This window comes from Cynocephalus volans, chromosome 1 (assembly GCF_027409185.1).
Source record: "Cynocephalus volans isolate mCynVol1 chromosome 1, mCynVol1.pri, whole genome shotgun sequence".
NCBI classification, from domain to species: Eukaryota; Metazoa; Chordata; class Mammalia; order Dermoptera; family Cynocephalidae; genus Cynocephalus; species Cynocephalus volans.
In genome coordinates, this window is record NC_084460.1 from 162193915 (window position 1) to 162209508 (window position 15594).

Consider the following 15594-nt stretch of genomic DNA (forward strand, 5'->3'; position numbering starts at 1 on the left):
AAGCCATAAATGTAAATGTGATCACAGTGAATGAGGATTAAGAACCACAAAGGTGAATGACAGATTCTTGAAGAATGTCTATATAGAACCGATTAGGGGACTGGCTTCACGGAAGTTGAACGGTTCCCGGTCAGAGAAAGAGAAAGAGATGGAACAACCACCACAATAAAGTGAATGCTTTCTCTGTGCAAAGAGAGAATTAAACCAAAGAGTTTAAATTACAGAGGTAGAACCAAATGAAATTGCCTGTATTTAGCCTTTTCTGACCTACAAAAATGGCAATTTCGTGTAGTTTAAACTAGTACATTAATTCATTTAACATACTAATGAGTAACTCCTTAACTTTGGGTATGTTACTTAAACTTTTGGTTGTATAAATTGTAAGATGTAGGTATTCCCTACCCAAAGATTGTTCCAGTGATTGAATTAGATAATATGTATCAAGTATGTAGAAAAGTGCTGAGCATATAGCAAGAGTGCAATAAGTTAGTTAACACTTAACAATGGAGAAGACAAATAATATAATCAAAGTCCTATGACTAGTAAGTTTTGGAGGTGGGATTTGGATCCATGTCTACTAGACTCCTAAGCTTATGTTCTTACCACTAAATTAGTATTTCCAAAAGGGTTTTACGTGAATAGTAATGAGATGATCCACAAACACAGCATTCTATTTCAATAAGTTTGAGAAACTGAGAACTGTATTCCTCTATGAGTTTGAAATCTTCCCTCTTTTTTTCCTTCACTAAAAATTTTGAGATATTCTACAATAAACTGACCTGTTTAATGCTGTTTAACCCAATGTTTCTCAAATCCCATTTGACCATGGAATTTTTTTTTCAGGTGTTGTCCCTTAACATCTTGAGCAGCTTGGATTCCACAGAATATACTTTGGAAAACTCCATACTATGATATACTGCTTTCCAAGGGACCCAGAAGGTACAATGTAAGAAGCCAAAAAAAAAAAAGAAAAAAAAGAAAAAGAAAAAAAAGAAAGAAAGAAAAGAAAAACAAGGTAGTGGCTCAGGAAAGTAAAGTTCTCAATGGTTCTGAAATGCTGCAGTTACATTAAGGAGAATGAAAATTGAGAAAAGACCCCCGATTATAGTCAAGAAAACATCATTGATAGAGGTGGAAAAAGAAGGCAGATTGTAGGGAATTAAATAATTAAGAATTAAAGAGTAGATACATTATATATACAGTAAGTCCTTCAAAGAAGTTAGGTAATTTGAAAGAGTAAGAAGGATACTCCCAGGTATAGTATAATTAAGGGGAAAATTTAAAAAATAGAAACAATTTGTTGCATTTATATGAAGAAAGGAAGGCAACTTGAGAGAGAGTGATAGCAATTCAAATAAGAAAATAATAGAGCCATCTAGTGGAAGTCATGATATGTAAGGATATTCATAAGGGAAAACAGAGATACATGCTTTGGGTAATAGAAAATGAAGATAAAATTTAAAAATTTAGAACTTAGGACCTTGCTTCTCTTTTCACTTCTTTTCATTTTACTTTTATTGTGTGGCCGTAGTGCTGCTTATAAATGTCTCCAACAGAAGATAAACAAATATTGTAAGACCGATTTATATTTGTTTTGTTATTGTTAACAACATTGGGGAAAGAAATGTTAATAACTAGAATGAGGATTATCTATAGTGAGAAAGAACAGGACTTTACAATGTGTTTGGTTTTGAATCAGTGAGAGCCAAGTTTATCAACTTGCAGTTTGCTACTTAATGAGAAAAATATAGATACAGAGGTCTAGATTATTTAGCAGAAAAAGAAACATCCAAATACACATGAATCTCTATATCTATGTATATCACATATACCCATGAGGGTTAAACTCATACCAATCCAGTGAATTCATGTTACAGCTTTAGAGTAGATTCAACAGCTTTTGAAGAATATTTTAAATGAGCATAAAGCATTTCCTATAGAATATAAAGTATGCAGGTTTAGTATCCACAATATTACTTGTATAAAGTTTAATTTTTATTAACCATCAGTAAATATAGGAAATATTTTGTAACAAAGGCAAGAGATTATGCACAGTTTAATGATAAAGATTTTGTCCTGATTGGCTTTTTGTCTAGAGTGGTCTTTACAGTCATTACAATACTATATAGCAGTTACTATTACAATTATTCTTGCAGTCATTACAATACAAATCTCTAATTCTTTCTTCTTCACTTTTAATTTTTACATATAAAAAATTCAGTTTTTTCTCATGCATTATTAAATGCAATTGTAAATTTCATTTCCATAGGGAAGGTGAGCCTAAGACATGAAAATCTATAATTTCTGATTTTTTTTCAGGACACCACAGCTACATCTTATAAAACCTGGTCCAATCAAGAGCAGACTTTATCCACTGACATCACCATAGCTCACATTTTTTTTTAACTTTAAAGCACAAACAGCACATTCACAAGTTAATACTGGAAGGCTGCTATGGATAATATAGAAGGCTAACATTCAAACAAAACTGGAGTACTGAAGCAGAAAATGTTACATCTATATTTTATAACAGTAATAAAGATCTTACCTCATTTTCTAAAAAAAGAAGTATCCCTGAACATTTTTTTCTTGGGCCTCAGCTATTTGAATCGCTAGGACACTCTGCCTCTGCACATCCCTAATCTACTGTGTTTTATATATCACTGTTAGGAACTTCCTTTCTCCAACTCAATGTGTAAAATATAGGCACCTTATTTTTCAAGTGTAGTGTTTAAGGACTACACTGCTGCTTCCAAATTAAATGGCCAAGTGGATCATTTACTTATCTCATAAAATTTCACTGAAATGATAGTGAATAAATATTAAAGGAAAGGCTTTTAGAGAATTTCAGGGTGATAGATTTCTACATAAATGATTATACTGATAGAGAGCCAAGGGCAGAAGTCAAGAACAGATACTGGAGAAGGTATGAGAGAAGGGGAGATGTTCTATTGAGCCATGAAAAACAACTAAACTCCTGGATACAGGTAGAGAGAGTAGAACTGAGTTTCATGGACATAATCAAAGTAATTCACCAGAGCATTGTTCTGCTGGCTTGTCAGGCTTTCCTAGAACACCTGCCACCAACACCAATGTATACAGCCCCTGGCACAGCAGCAGTACGATGAAAACTAGAAAGCTGATGTTTAAAGAGGAAGTTATGAGGGGTCTTCAAAAAGCTCATGGAAAGATTCGTATTATCTTTTAATTCTATTTTTTCATGAACCTTTTGAAGTAACCTTGTAGAGTTTCTTTCATGTGTGGCATACATAGAAGAAAGTTTCCTTATTGTGCCTCTTGGAGAAGCCTCAGCCTACATGTCTGGATCTCAGTATGAAGACTTCCAGGGACATATCTGTCCATTCAGGGGAGAGAAATGTTGGGGGAAATTAGAGTATACAATGGAAGAAGAAAGTCACATCAAGCACCTGTATTAACTAACTGCATCTTTCCCTTATATTTTTATACTGATAATGATGGATGGTCATACATTTTAATTAAACCAACAGCATAAATAAGAGTCAATGAATAGAGCCATCAAACTCAAAAGTAAAGCAATAATATTTGGAATAGAATTAGACCTTAAAAAGTTCTCACCAGTATCTTCAGAGATTCAAAATATTGCATCCATACAGTAGGTGAAGAATGTGCTGAAATCAGTTCAATCTGAGAACAAGAAAGTTCTTGAAAAGACTATAGAAATTTTAAAAGATTGTACAATGTAAGAAGATTAATTAGAAGAAATTATCCCAAATGTACATCACCGAAAACAGAGAGGGCAAACGATAGATAAGAAGAAATTAGAGGAACAATTCAAGAAGTTCAACATTTATATAAAAAGAGTTTCAGTAAATAGAGGAGAAAATTATCAAGTACATAATATTTTTAAAATACAAGTATTTTCCATAACTGAAGACTACAAATGCCTGTTTCAGCAACCATTCTAGTTTAGAACAAAAAGACAGAGGGCTCCAGGAGGGCAGTTTGTGTTGCAGAGGGGCAGGGGCTAAACTGGATGAAAGAAATAATAGAATATCTGATGAATTTGAATATATTCAAAAGAGATTTGCTGGCTATTGAAGTGTTGAGAATATATTAGTGCTAGATACATAGAAAACTAAGCATACAGAAAGATAGTAGCACAAGCACAATAGATGTACTGAACTTCATGAATAATACATGTTTAGTAGTAACATAAACACTGAATATTTGAGAAAAAAGGGTAACCTATTTTTTTGTCGATGTTGTTTTTATTTTTTATTTTTTAAATTTAATTTATCAATATACAATGTAGTTGATTTTCATATCCCTTTACCAAGTCCTCCTTTTTCCTCCTCCAGCTCCCCTTCCCCCTCCCCCGTGGGGTAACCTAATTTTGAAAGGGGAAGAGGAAAAGATGGGGGAGGGAGGGAGGAAAATACAATATTTAAGACTGAGAAATCAGTTAACAAGAGTATATGATATTATTTTAAAATACGAAGAAACTAGCTAAAAGAATTTAAGGTGATGAGGGGCAACTATTTTTGATTTGTTTTGTTTTAAACATGCTACCTAAAAAGGAACAAGGATCATATTGGCAACACACTTTTATTATCAACTTTGTGTATTAGAGTGTAATTGAGCAGTTGTGTATCAGTTCAAACTCAACAACAAACTGGCTTAAGAAATATGGAAATTTACCCCAAAGTTGAAAAGCTCAGGCAGGGATCTTTAAACATGCTTTATCCAGAGGCTCAAATAAAGTGTCCATGGCTCTCTTAATTTATCATCTCTATTTATTTTCCTCATTGGTTTCAGTTCAGGCTCCACATGGTGATGGAAATGGGCCTTTCAAAGAACTTACTTCTGTGGAAGTTCATGAAATTACTCTGCTTGAGACAATTTGAGTCATATTCCATCCTTGAACCAATTATTATAACAAAGCATTTCTTCTTTCAGCTACAAATTTCCCAATTTGGGGACTCTTTTTCCTTCCATTTCTTCTTACATGCTGGTTAGCTCTTTTATGAGGTTGTCTCTTTCTTGCATATTTTGTCAGGTGCAGCTAACAGTTAATGTGTGCTAGTAACTGTTTTCCAACCTCTTCCACTAATGCTGCAAGTTTTTGTATATGTTATCTGCTTTTTTAGTTATTACAGGAACAACCCTCTGGCCAACCAAATCTCAGTAGCTTACCATACCAAAAACTGTTTATTCTTCACTCATACCATGTGTCCACTGTAGGTCAGGAAAGGAACTCTGCTTATCCTAGGGACCCAAGTTGAAGGAACAATCCGACATCATTTAAATGTTGGCAGGCACTGTGCAAGGGGAATAGGAGCTGTAGCAGGTCTGACACCAGCAATTAAATGCTCTAACCTGGAAGTGGCATATGTTTCTTCTCTTGTAATTCACTGTTCAGATCTATTCATTTGGTTCCATCGACCACAAGGGAAACAGAAAATTAAACTTTACCATGTACCTAGAAGCTGAAAGAACTATAACTATTTGACTAACAATATTAGTGACTGCCACATTGTTCCACAGGATATCATAAAATTAATAGGTTGCTAAAATTCCATGAACTAGGTTGATTTCTTCTTTTATCTTCTGTGCGTTTCTATATAGAAGCTATGACCCTGAATGAGGACATCTCTGTGGGGTAGCATGTTCAACCATCAGCAGTGTCTGTCTATTTCCAATGAACCATATACATTTATGTTTAGTTCGGTCCACAATTACTCATTTTAATTATGATATTTTGGTTTTAAATTTTAAAATGTTATTATAAACAACCTTTTGAGAATTAAAACACAAAATTTCTTTAAGAGGTTAATATGACCCTGATAACAATGTGTGTTTAGGTCTCCTTGTCTGCTCTGGAGCTTATATCATCACCAGAGGCTCCCTGGCTGCTTCTCGAACCTTATTTACTCAGCTGTTGAATAATGTGCTGCACTTCCCACTCCAGTTTTTGGAAACCAGTCCCATAGGCCAGATCATCAAATGGTTTACCAAGGTAAGGAAAGACATACCTTGTTAAATAGCATGCCTAAAAATGATGGCTCATATTTAGTATAATTTCATTTGTACAAAATATCATACTAGAAAGATGGGATTGTGGTTAGCATACGTTTCATTGTTAAATTTCTTTCTTTCTCTTTTTTTTTTTTCCTAAACCCTGGGACATTTATAATTGGTATATAAAAGAGTCACATCTTATGCATATAATTAAAAGAAACTTTGAACATTGCTTAATGAATACAAGAAATACATGTGCTTTCATGTCTGCCACTCTAATTCTCACATGCTTTGAGTTTGAGAATCACTGGTATAGGCTAAGAAGGGAAAAAAAATTGTAAGTCTGTGTGGAGATATCTGGACTTCAAAACATTCTGCCTTTATGAAAACTTAAGAAATCACTTACAGTAAGTGGGGGATGGGTGCAGATTGCCAGAGTGCCTCTGCTTAGCTATAGGGGTTTCCTCATTGTGTTTACTATCAAGCACTTATAATTGCACTGTTCAATAGACATATAATGCAAAACACATATGTAACTTAAAATTTTCTAGTAGCCACAATAAAAAAGTAAAAAGAAATAGTCAAAATAATTAATTATAATAATATATTTTATTTAAAATATATCCAAAATATTATTTCAAACTGTAATCAATATAAAATTATTAATTAAATATTTTACTTTTTTTGGACAAAGTCTTTAAAGTCTAGTTTTTATTATGTATATTTACAGCACACCTCAATTTGTAGTAGCCACATTTCAAGTGCTCAATAACCACATATTGCTAGTGGTTTCTGTATTAGACAGTGCAGATCCATAACTTTGAAATATGTTAATATGTATATATGTAAAAAAAAATTGTATGAGGGGAAGTGAAGACAAAACATGAAAATATAACTAAAAGTATCTAGCATGACAAATTCTTAATGGAATATTAAATCTTGCTTAATCATACCAATGTACACACTGTTGATTGAAAACTTACAGAAGGTCTTGATCACCAGCTTTCTGTCTCCCACTGGACATTTCCCATGGTGACCCTACTAAATAATTACCATTTTTCTACAATAAAATTTTAAATCATTAGGTCTTGAGCAGATGAGAATATGAGAAGGTAAATTCTAAATACAAGTAGGAAGTTGCACATGAATATGATGCTGTTACACTATTTGGTAAATGAGATAATCAGGGAAATCCCAAAGCAAGACAGAACTAATAAAATTCTATCTCTATTGTTTGTATCAGTTTTCCTTGAACTCAATTGTTCATCCCTCCAAGGTTCAGTGTCTTTCTATTCCCTGGGAACTGTTAGATCACACTTTGTACCACATAGATTTGATTAAGTTAGTGCAAGAAAGTGTGAATTAATGCATGGTCTTCCCATTGTCCTTCTCTTATTCCTGTTGACCGCCTCCATCTTTCCATTTCTAATTTTGTAAATGAAGATTATTTTCCTTTTCTGCTGCTTCTGGTATGGCAGGACCTAGCTGTGCAAGAAAGCTGTTGGACATGTTCACAGTGGATAATAATGCCCCAGGAGTGTTTTACAATTTTTGAATAGTAAATAGTGATAGCCCAATGCCTGGAATACTGGATTTTGAAAACTCAGCTACTGGATTTTGGACACTTATTTTTTTTTTTTTTATCAGAATCTGACTTCAGTTGTATAATTAATTGCCATGCAGTTGTCACTGGGAAATATAAACTGCTTGATCATAGACATCTTGTTACTTCAACAGCCTTTTAAATGTTACAATCAACTACAGGGGAAAAAACACATGCGGATGGGTTAGAAGTGGACAAAGACCATGTAGTTAGACTTATTTAGTCATCAGATTGTCACACCTGGGTACACAGTTTTTAAAAATTTTTCCATTGAATGATATATTTCTTCTTCCCCTCATTCTAAACCATAAAAAGCTAAAAATAAAATGACCTGATATCAAATTTTTCAGGACATGTTTATAATTGATCTGAGTTTCCATTTCTACTTATGGACCTGGATGAATTGTACATTGGATGTAATTGGAACAACTTTGGTCATCATGGTAGCTTTGCCACTCTGCATTCTGGGGGCTATTCCCTTGGTTTTCTCCTATTTCACTCTACAAGTAAGTGCATTGGATTTTTATTAGCATTAATAACTTATAAGTCCATAGTCAAATATAGTTTCAGACCCACTTAAACCTTCTGTTAACCCAGGTTCTTCAAGAAGCAGAGTCTGAGAAAGGATTAGATGTACTAGAGATTTACTGGGGGAAATGCCTACTGAGAAAGGAAAGGAGCAGGAGAAGGCTGGGCTGGAAGAGCCCTCATATAGTGAGGCAGTCTGATCCCTGAGGGACAAAAAGGAGGAAGAAGGGTTGTGTGGGAAGAGTCTTGACTGTAGAGCAGTTCCATACAGGTATACTCGAACTAATGGGAAGTCTTCAACACAATTGCCTATTTAGGGTCCCATGTGTCTCCAGAATGGGCCTGCTTCAGCACTCTCTGCTGTTCTCAGTCACTGACTGGCAGCAACTCATGGAAAAAAGGCCTCGGTGCTAATACAGCGGCAGATCCGGAGGTGCAGCAGCTGGTGCTTTCAGTCAGCTGTGCTCCCTGCAGCATGACTACTGAATCCTGCATTTTTATGGCCACCACAAAAATCTATATATTGTTTGTATTTTAGCATAAAGTTAATTTACCTGCATATTCAAGAGAGAAACAGATAGTAACTTTTTGTCCTATAATCCCAAATATTAACAAATGATTGCTGGAAGAGCTAAGTATGTCTCTCGTGATACTTACGTGATCACTTTATATTAAAATGTGGTCAACCAATTTGAACTCCAAATTATGTCACTGTGAGGCTACAGTATAAGACAAAATTTCTTAATACATATTTTGAATTAAATATAAAAGTATTTGGAGGCTTTTTGGACAAAATGATGCAGTTCTTGTAGTTTAATGTTTTCCGAAAACCTAAGTTTTTAAATTCATGTTGGGGTTTAGTCTGCTAAAGAAGGAATGTTAATCATTTTCTCATTTCTGCACCTATGCTATCATTATTCTTCTTACTTCATATGTTTCTCCTATTTTCCTTGTTTGACTACATCTTATTCACCCTTCATGACCTAGGTCATATTCCATCTTCTGTGTAAAACATTCTCTACCAAAATAGTGCAAAGAGGTCAGACTCACCTATATGTTATGGATTCATTATATTGCTAAAATGACAAGCTATTTTTCTAGGAGACCACAAATTATCTACTTAATGACACTGTAATTCTCTGTCTCTGGGAGCAGAGAAACTATATCATATACAAGGTGCTTCAAAAAGTTCATGGAAGGATTCATATTATCTTTTAATTCAATCTTTTCACGAACTTCTCGAAGTACCCTCACACATGTGTGCGCGCGCACATGTGTGTGTGTATTTAAATCTTAAAGGAAGTCCATTGTTGGACTACTGGATAAGGCAAATGTGGTATATATACACAATGGAATACTACTGTGCAATAAAAAGAAGGAAATACCGGCATTCTCAGCAACACGGATGAACTCAGAGAAAATCACGTTACATGAAATAAGCTAAGCACAGAGAGAGAAATACCGCATACCCTCACTCATAAGTGGGAGCTGAAAAATAAACAAATTTTTAAAAGAAAGAAAGATACAACAATCACAGTAATACGTTGAACTTTCAAAAGGAGAGAACAGAACTGAGGTTACCAGAGGTAGGAAAGGGGAGGGGGAGGGGGGTAAAGGAGGAATTGGTAAAGGGCCACAAGAAAAGATTACATTGTATAATGTTGAATATACTATTTATCCTAATTTGAGCATCACATATTACATACAGGTAATAATATTCAACTCTGTACCCCATGGAAATGTACAATCAACTATGTTATGATAAACAAAATAAATAAATCTAAAAACAGAAGGATGGTACTGAGGATCAATTATACCTGCTTAACAACAACAACAAAACACTCATGTCACAAATGAAATTTTATGTGATGATCTCATGTTTGGTAGTCTATAACAGAGTGACCAGGAGTAAAAAAAAGAGTCTAGAAGCAATATCTTGTTAGGGAGAATTGTATAGGATGAGCCTCAAATTTGGATTCAGGAGCCTTGAATTCTGGTCACCTTCCTGACTCAGGTGCCTGGAACATCCCTTCCCTTTCTGGGCTACATTTTTTTCTCCTGTGAACTAAGAGGTTTGATTTAGATATGTGCTGCTCAGAGTGTGATATGGACCATACCCTAGATGTACCGAATCAGAATCTCTCAGAGTGGGGCTCAGAAGTCTGCATTTTAACAAACCCTTCAGGAGATTCTTATGAGGAGCGTTGATCTTGATCAAAAGTTCTTAAACTAGATTCCCCTGAACAATTTCATGGTAATACTCTGTGGCTTCTATAATTCACTAAAATTTTTCAAAAGGTTCTGAATGTGTATGCATATGCACATTCGTCTAGGGAAAAGTGTCTTACCCTTAATCAGCTACTCAGAGAGTCTGTGTCCCCAAAAGCATAATTCCTGATCTACGCAATCTCTTTAAGTCCCCTGAAACCCCAGAATGCTGTAATCTTTTGTATTCTCCAGAGCACTTAGCACAGAGCAGAGCTCATGAACTGCAACCTAACAGGACATGCTTGAGATAAGGGTTTTTTTTTAGCTTGCTCAGTGTTTCTATCAAAATGAAGACATTTTAAAATCAAAAATTTTATATAAAATTCCACATCTATAGATTTTCCTGAAAATTTGCAAGATCTGGTAACTTCTAATTTTTATTTCCAGTTGGTAGCAATTTTCTGATACTAATTAATGATGATCTAGTCAATTCGGGGCATGCTCCCTCCAGCTCTCCAGTTTCTACCTATTCTTTTTATTTATTTGTTTGTTTATTTATATATTTATTTATTATGAATATTCATGAGATACAAAGCTAACTGTTACCCCTCATGCCCATGAAGTGAGGGCCAGATTCATACTGGGGACACCCCCCCACCAGAAATTACTTTTGTACCCCATATCCCCCACCTAATTATACCCCAGGCTCCCTCCCCCTCCCTCTTCCCCCCCTCCACTTTGTAGCCCTAAGAATGTTCCCTCCCTCTATAAGACCAATGTACTACCATGGTCTTTCTTTCCTTCCTTTCTCTTTTAGCTCCCACATATGAGTGAGCACATGTGGTATTTATCCCTCTATGCTTTGCTTATTTCACTCAACATAAGTTTCTCTAAGCTCATCCATGTTGTTACAAATGGGAGTATTTCATTCTTTTTTATGGCAGAGTAGTATTCCATGGTGTGCATATACCAGTTACTTTATCCAATCATCCATCAATGGACATTTAGGTTGGTTCCATACCTTGGCTATTGTAAACAGAGCTGCAATGAACGTGGGAGTGCAGGTATCCCTTCAACATGATGATTTCCATTCCTCTGAGTATATACCCAGGAGAAGGATTGCTGGATCATATGGAAGATCTACCTGTAGTTGTTTGAGAAACCTCCATACTGTTTTCCATCATGGTTGTACTAATTTACAGCCCCACCAACAACGTAGGAGTGTTTCCTTCTCTCCACACCCTCACCAGCATTTGGTATTCACCACATTTTTGATTATAGCCAGTCTAACTGGAGTTAGGTGGTATCTCAATGCAGTTTTAATTTGTATTTCCCTGATGACTAGTGATGTTGAGCATTTTTTCATGTATCTGTTGGCCATTTGTATGTCTTCATTTGAAAAATTTCTATTCAGCTCCTTTGCCCATTTTTTAATTGGGTTATTTGTTTTTTTACTGTGTTACTGCTTGAGTTCTATGTATATTCTGGATATTAAACCCTTGTCAGATGCATAATTAGCAAAAATTTTCTCCCACTCTGTAGGTTGTTGTTTCACTTGTTGATTGTTTCCTTTGCTATGCAGAAGCTTTTTAATTTGATATAGTACCATTTGCTCTTTTTTTCTTTTGTTTCTTGTGCTTTTGGGCTCATGTTCATAAAGCATGTGCCCGCATATAATTGCTGAAGTGTTTCACCTATATTTTCCCTTAGTATTTTTACAGTTTCAGGTCTTATACTTAAGTATTTAATCCATTTTGAGTTGATTTTAGTGTATGGTGAGAGATGCATATCTAGTTTCTTCTTCTGCATATGGATATCCAGTTTTCTGAGCACTGCTTGTTTAAGAGGGAGTCTTTTCCCCAATGTAGATTTGGTTGCCATTGTCCAATATCAGATGGCTGTAAGCCTGAGGGGTGATTTCTGGGTTCTCAATTCTACTCACCTGGTCTGAATGTCTATTTTTATACTAGTACCATGCTGTTTTTGTTGCAATAACTTTGTAGTATAATTTGAAGTCAGATAATGTTATGCCTCTGGCTTTATTTATTTTGCTCAGGATTGCTTTGGCTATTTGGGGTCGTCTGTTTTTCCATATGAAAGGTAAGATTGCTTTTTTCATTTCTGTGAAGAATGTCATTGGTATTTTTATGGGGATTGTGTTTAATCTGTAGATCACTTTGGGTAGTATAGACATTTTCACAATGTTAATTCTTCCAATCCAAGAGCATGGAATATCTTTCCATCTTTTTGTGTCTTCTTTAATTTCTTTCAGAAATGATATGTAGCTCTCATTGTAGAGGTCTTTCACCTCCTTGGTTAAATTGATCCCTAGGTATCTTATTTTTTTTGAGACTGTTGTAAATGGGCTTTCTTTCTTTATTTACCTTTCTGTTAATTCATTATTTGACTATGTAAATGCTACTGATTTGGGATCATTTATTTTTGTATCCTGAAACATTACTGAAGTTATTAACCAGCTCTAGGCATTTCTTGATAGAGTCTTTAGGTTTTTCTATATAGACTATCATGTCTTCTGCAAATAGAGTTTGACTTCATCTTTTCCAATCTGGATTTCCTCTATTTCTTTCTCTTGCCTGATTGCTCTGGCTAGTACCTCAAGTACTATGTTAAATAGAAATGGTGAGGGTGGGCATCCTTGTCTTATTCCTGTTCTTAAGGGAAAGGCCTTCAGGTTTTCTGCATTCAGAATGATACTAGCAGTGGGCTTGTCATAAATGGCTTTTATTGTGTTGCGATATTTTCCTTCTATACCCAATTTGTTGAGAGTCTTTATCATGAACGGATGATGAATTTTGTCAAGTGCTTTTTAAGCATCTATTGAGATAATCACATGGTCTTTGTCCTTGAGTTTGTTGATGTGATGTATCACACTTACTGATTTTCATGTTTCATCCTTGCATCCCTGGGATGAATCCCACTTGATCATAGTGTATAATTTTTTTATATTTTCCTGTGTCTTGATAGCTAAAATTTTGTTGAGGTTTTTAGCATCAATGTTCATCAAGGATAATGGCCTATAATTTTCTTTTTTTGTTGTGTCTTTATCTGGTTTTGGTATGAGAGTTATATTGGCCTCACAGAATGAGTTTGGGAGAGTAGTATCTGTTTCAGTGGTCTGGAATAGTTTGAGGAGAATTGGTGTTAACTCCTCTTTAAAAGTTTTATAGAATTCAGCTGTAAAATCATCCAGAGCTGAACTTTTCTTTGTTGGAAGTTTGCTAATTACCACTTCAATCTCCTTGCTTGTTATTGGTCTGTTCAGGCTTTCTATCTCTTCTTGGTTCACTCTCAGCAGTTTATATGTGTCTAGAAACTTATCCATATCTTCCAGATTTTTGTATTTGTTGTCATACAGTTGTTTATAATAGTCTCTAATGATTCTTTTTATTTCTGCGGTATCGGTTGTAATGTCTCCTTTTCATTACTGATTTTTGTTATTTGGGTCTTCTCTCTTCTTCTTCTTTTTTTTTTTTTTTGTTAACCTAGCTAATGGTTTGTCTATTTTATTTACCTTCTCAAAAAGCTAACTTTTTGTTTTGTTGGTCTTTTCTATTGTTTTGGGGGGTCTCTATTTCATTTAGTTCTGCTCTGATCTTAATTATTTCTTCCTGTCAACTACCTTTACATTTGGATTGTTGTTGTTTTTCAAGTTCTTTGAGGCACAGTGTTAGGTTGTTTATTTGAAGTCTTTCCGTTCTTTTGATATAAGGATTTATTGCAATAAATTTGCCTCTGAGTACTGCTTTTGCAATATCCCACAGGTTTTGGTATGATGTGTCTTTATTTTAATTAGTTTGTATAAATTTTTTGATTTCCTATTTAATTTCTTGGATCCATAGGTCATTCGGGAGCCTATTATTTAGTTTCCATGTGTTGTATATGTGTATAGCTTCCAGAGTTTTGCTTATTGTTCATTTCCAATTTTAGTCCATTGTGGTCTGAAAAGATAGTTAGAATGATTTCAATTTTTAAAAATTTGTTGAGACTAGATTTGTGACCTAATATATGGTCTATTCTGGAGAATGTACCATGAGCTGATGAGAAGAAAGTATATTCTTTAGTTGTTGGGTGAAATGTTCTGTATATACTGCCAAGTCTAGTCAGCCTAGGGTGTGGATTAAATTGAAATGTTGCCTGGAAGATCTGTCCCATACTGAGAGAGGGGTGTTCAGATCACCCACTATTAATGTATTAGGTCCTATTTCTTCCTTTAGGTCTAAGAGTATTTGCTTTAAATATCTGGGTGCTCCAGTATTGGGTGCATACATGTTTATGATTGTTTTATCTTTTAGCTGAAAAGATCCCTTTATCATTATATAGTGGCCTTCTTTGTCTTTTTTAATGTTTTTTGTTTTAAAGTTTATTTTGTCTGATATAAGAATAGCTACTCCTGCTCATTTTTAATTTCCATTTGCATGGTATATCTTTTTCCATCCCTTCACTATTAGTCTATGTGTGTCTCTACAGGTGAGGTAGGTCTCTTGAAGACAGCATATACTTGGGTCTAGCTTTTTAATCCAGTCAGTCAGTCTGTGTCTTTTGAATGGGGAGTTGAGTCCATTCACATTTAGGATAGTTATTGCCAAGTGTTGCTTAATTCCTTTCATTTAATTGCTTCTTGTTTAGATGGTTTAAATATGTTTTGATTATTATTTCCCCTTTTATTTCTCTTCTTCAATGTTAGCTGGGAATTTAAGGTGGGATGATTCAGCTTCTTTCTCTTTCTTGCTGGCATTTTTGTTTTAAAAGTGGGTTTTGCTCTTTCTTGTGTATTTGTGATAGTGGACACCATTATGCAGATTTCAGATGAATGACTCCCTTGAGAATTTCTTGCAGGGCTGGTCGTGTGGTGGTGAACTCCCACAACTTTTGTTTGTCTGAGAAATACACTATTTCTCCCTCATTTCTGAAGGAGAGCCTTGCTGGGTAAAGAATTACTGGCTGGCAATTTTTTTCTTCTAGTATTTTGAATATATCATTCCACTTTTTTCTGGCCTGTAGTGTTTCAGTTGAGAAGTCTGCTGTTAGTTTGATGGGGGTTCCCCTATAAGTGACATGATGCTTTTCTCTTGCTGCTTGTAGAATTCTCTCTTTGTCTTTGAGCTTTGCAAATTTAACTATAATGTGTCTTGGGGAAGGTCTTTTTGGGTTAATCTGTTTGGGGACCTTTTAGCTTCCTGGATCTGAAGGTCTATATCTTGCCCTACACCTGGAAAGTTTTCTGTTACTATTTC

General features: G+C 34.9%; 1 pseudogene; it reads left to right on the forward strand.

Annotated features, from left to right (window-relative positions):
- The window catches only part of LOC134362857 (multidrug resistance-associated protein 1-like), an 85780-nt pseudogene that overhangs the window by 58448 nt on the left and 11738 nt on the right, over nt 1–15594 (forward strand).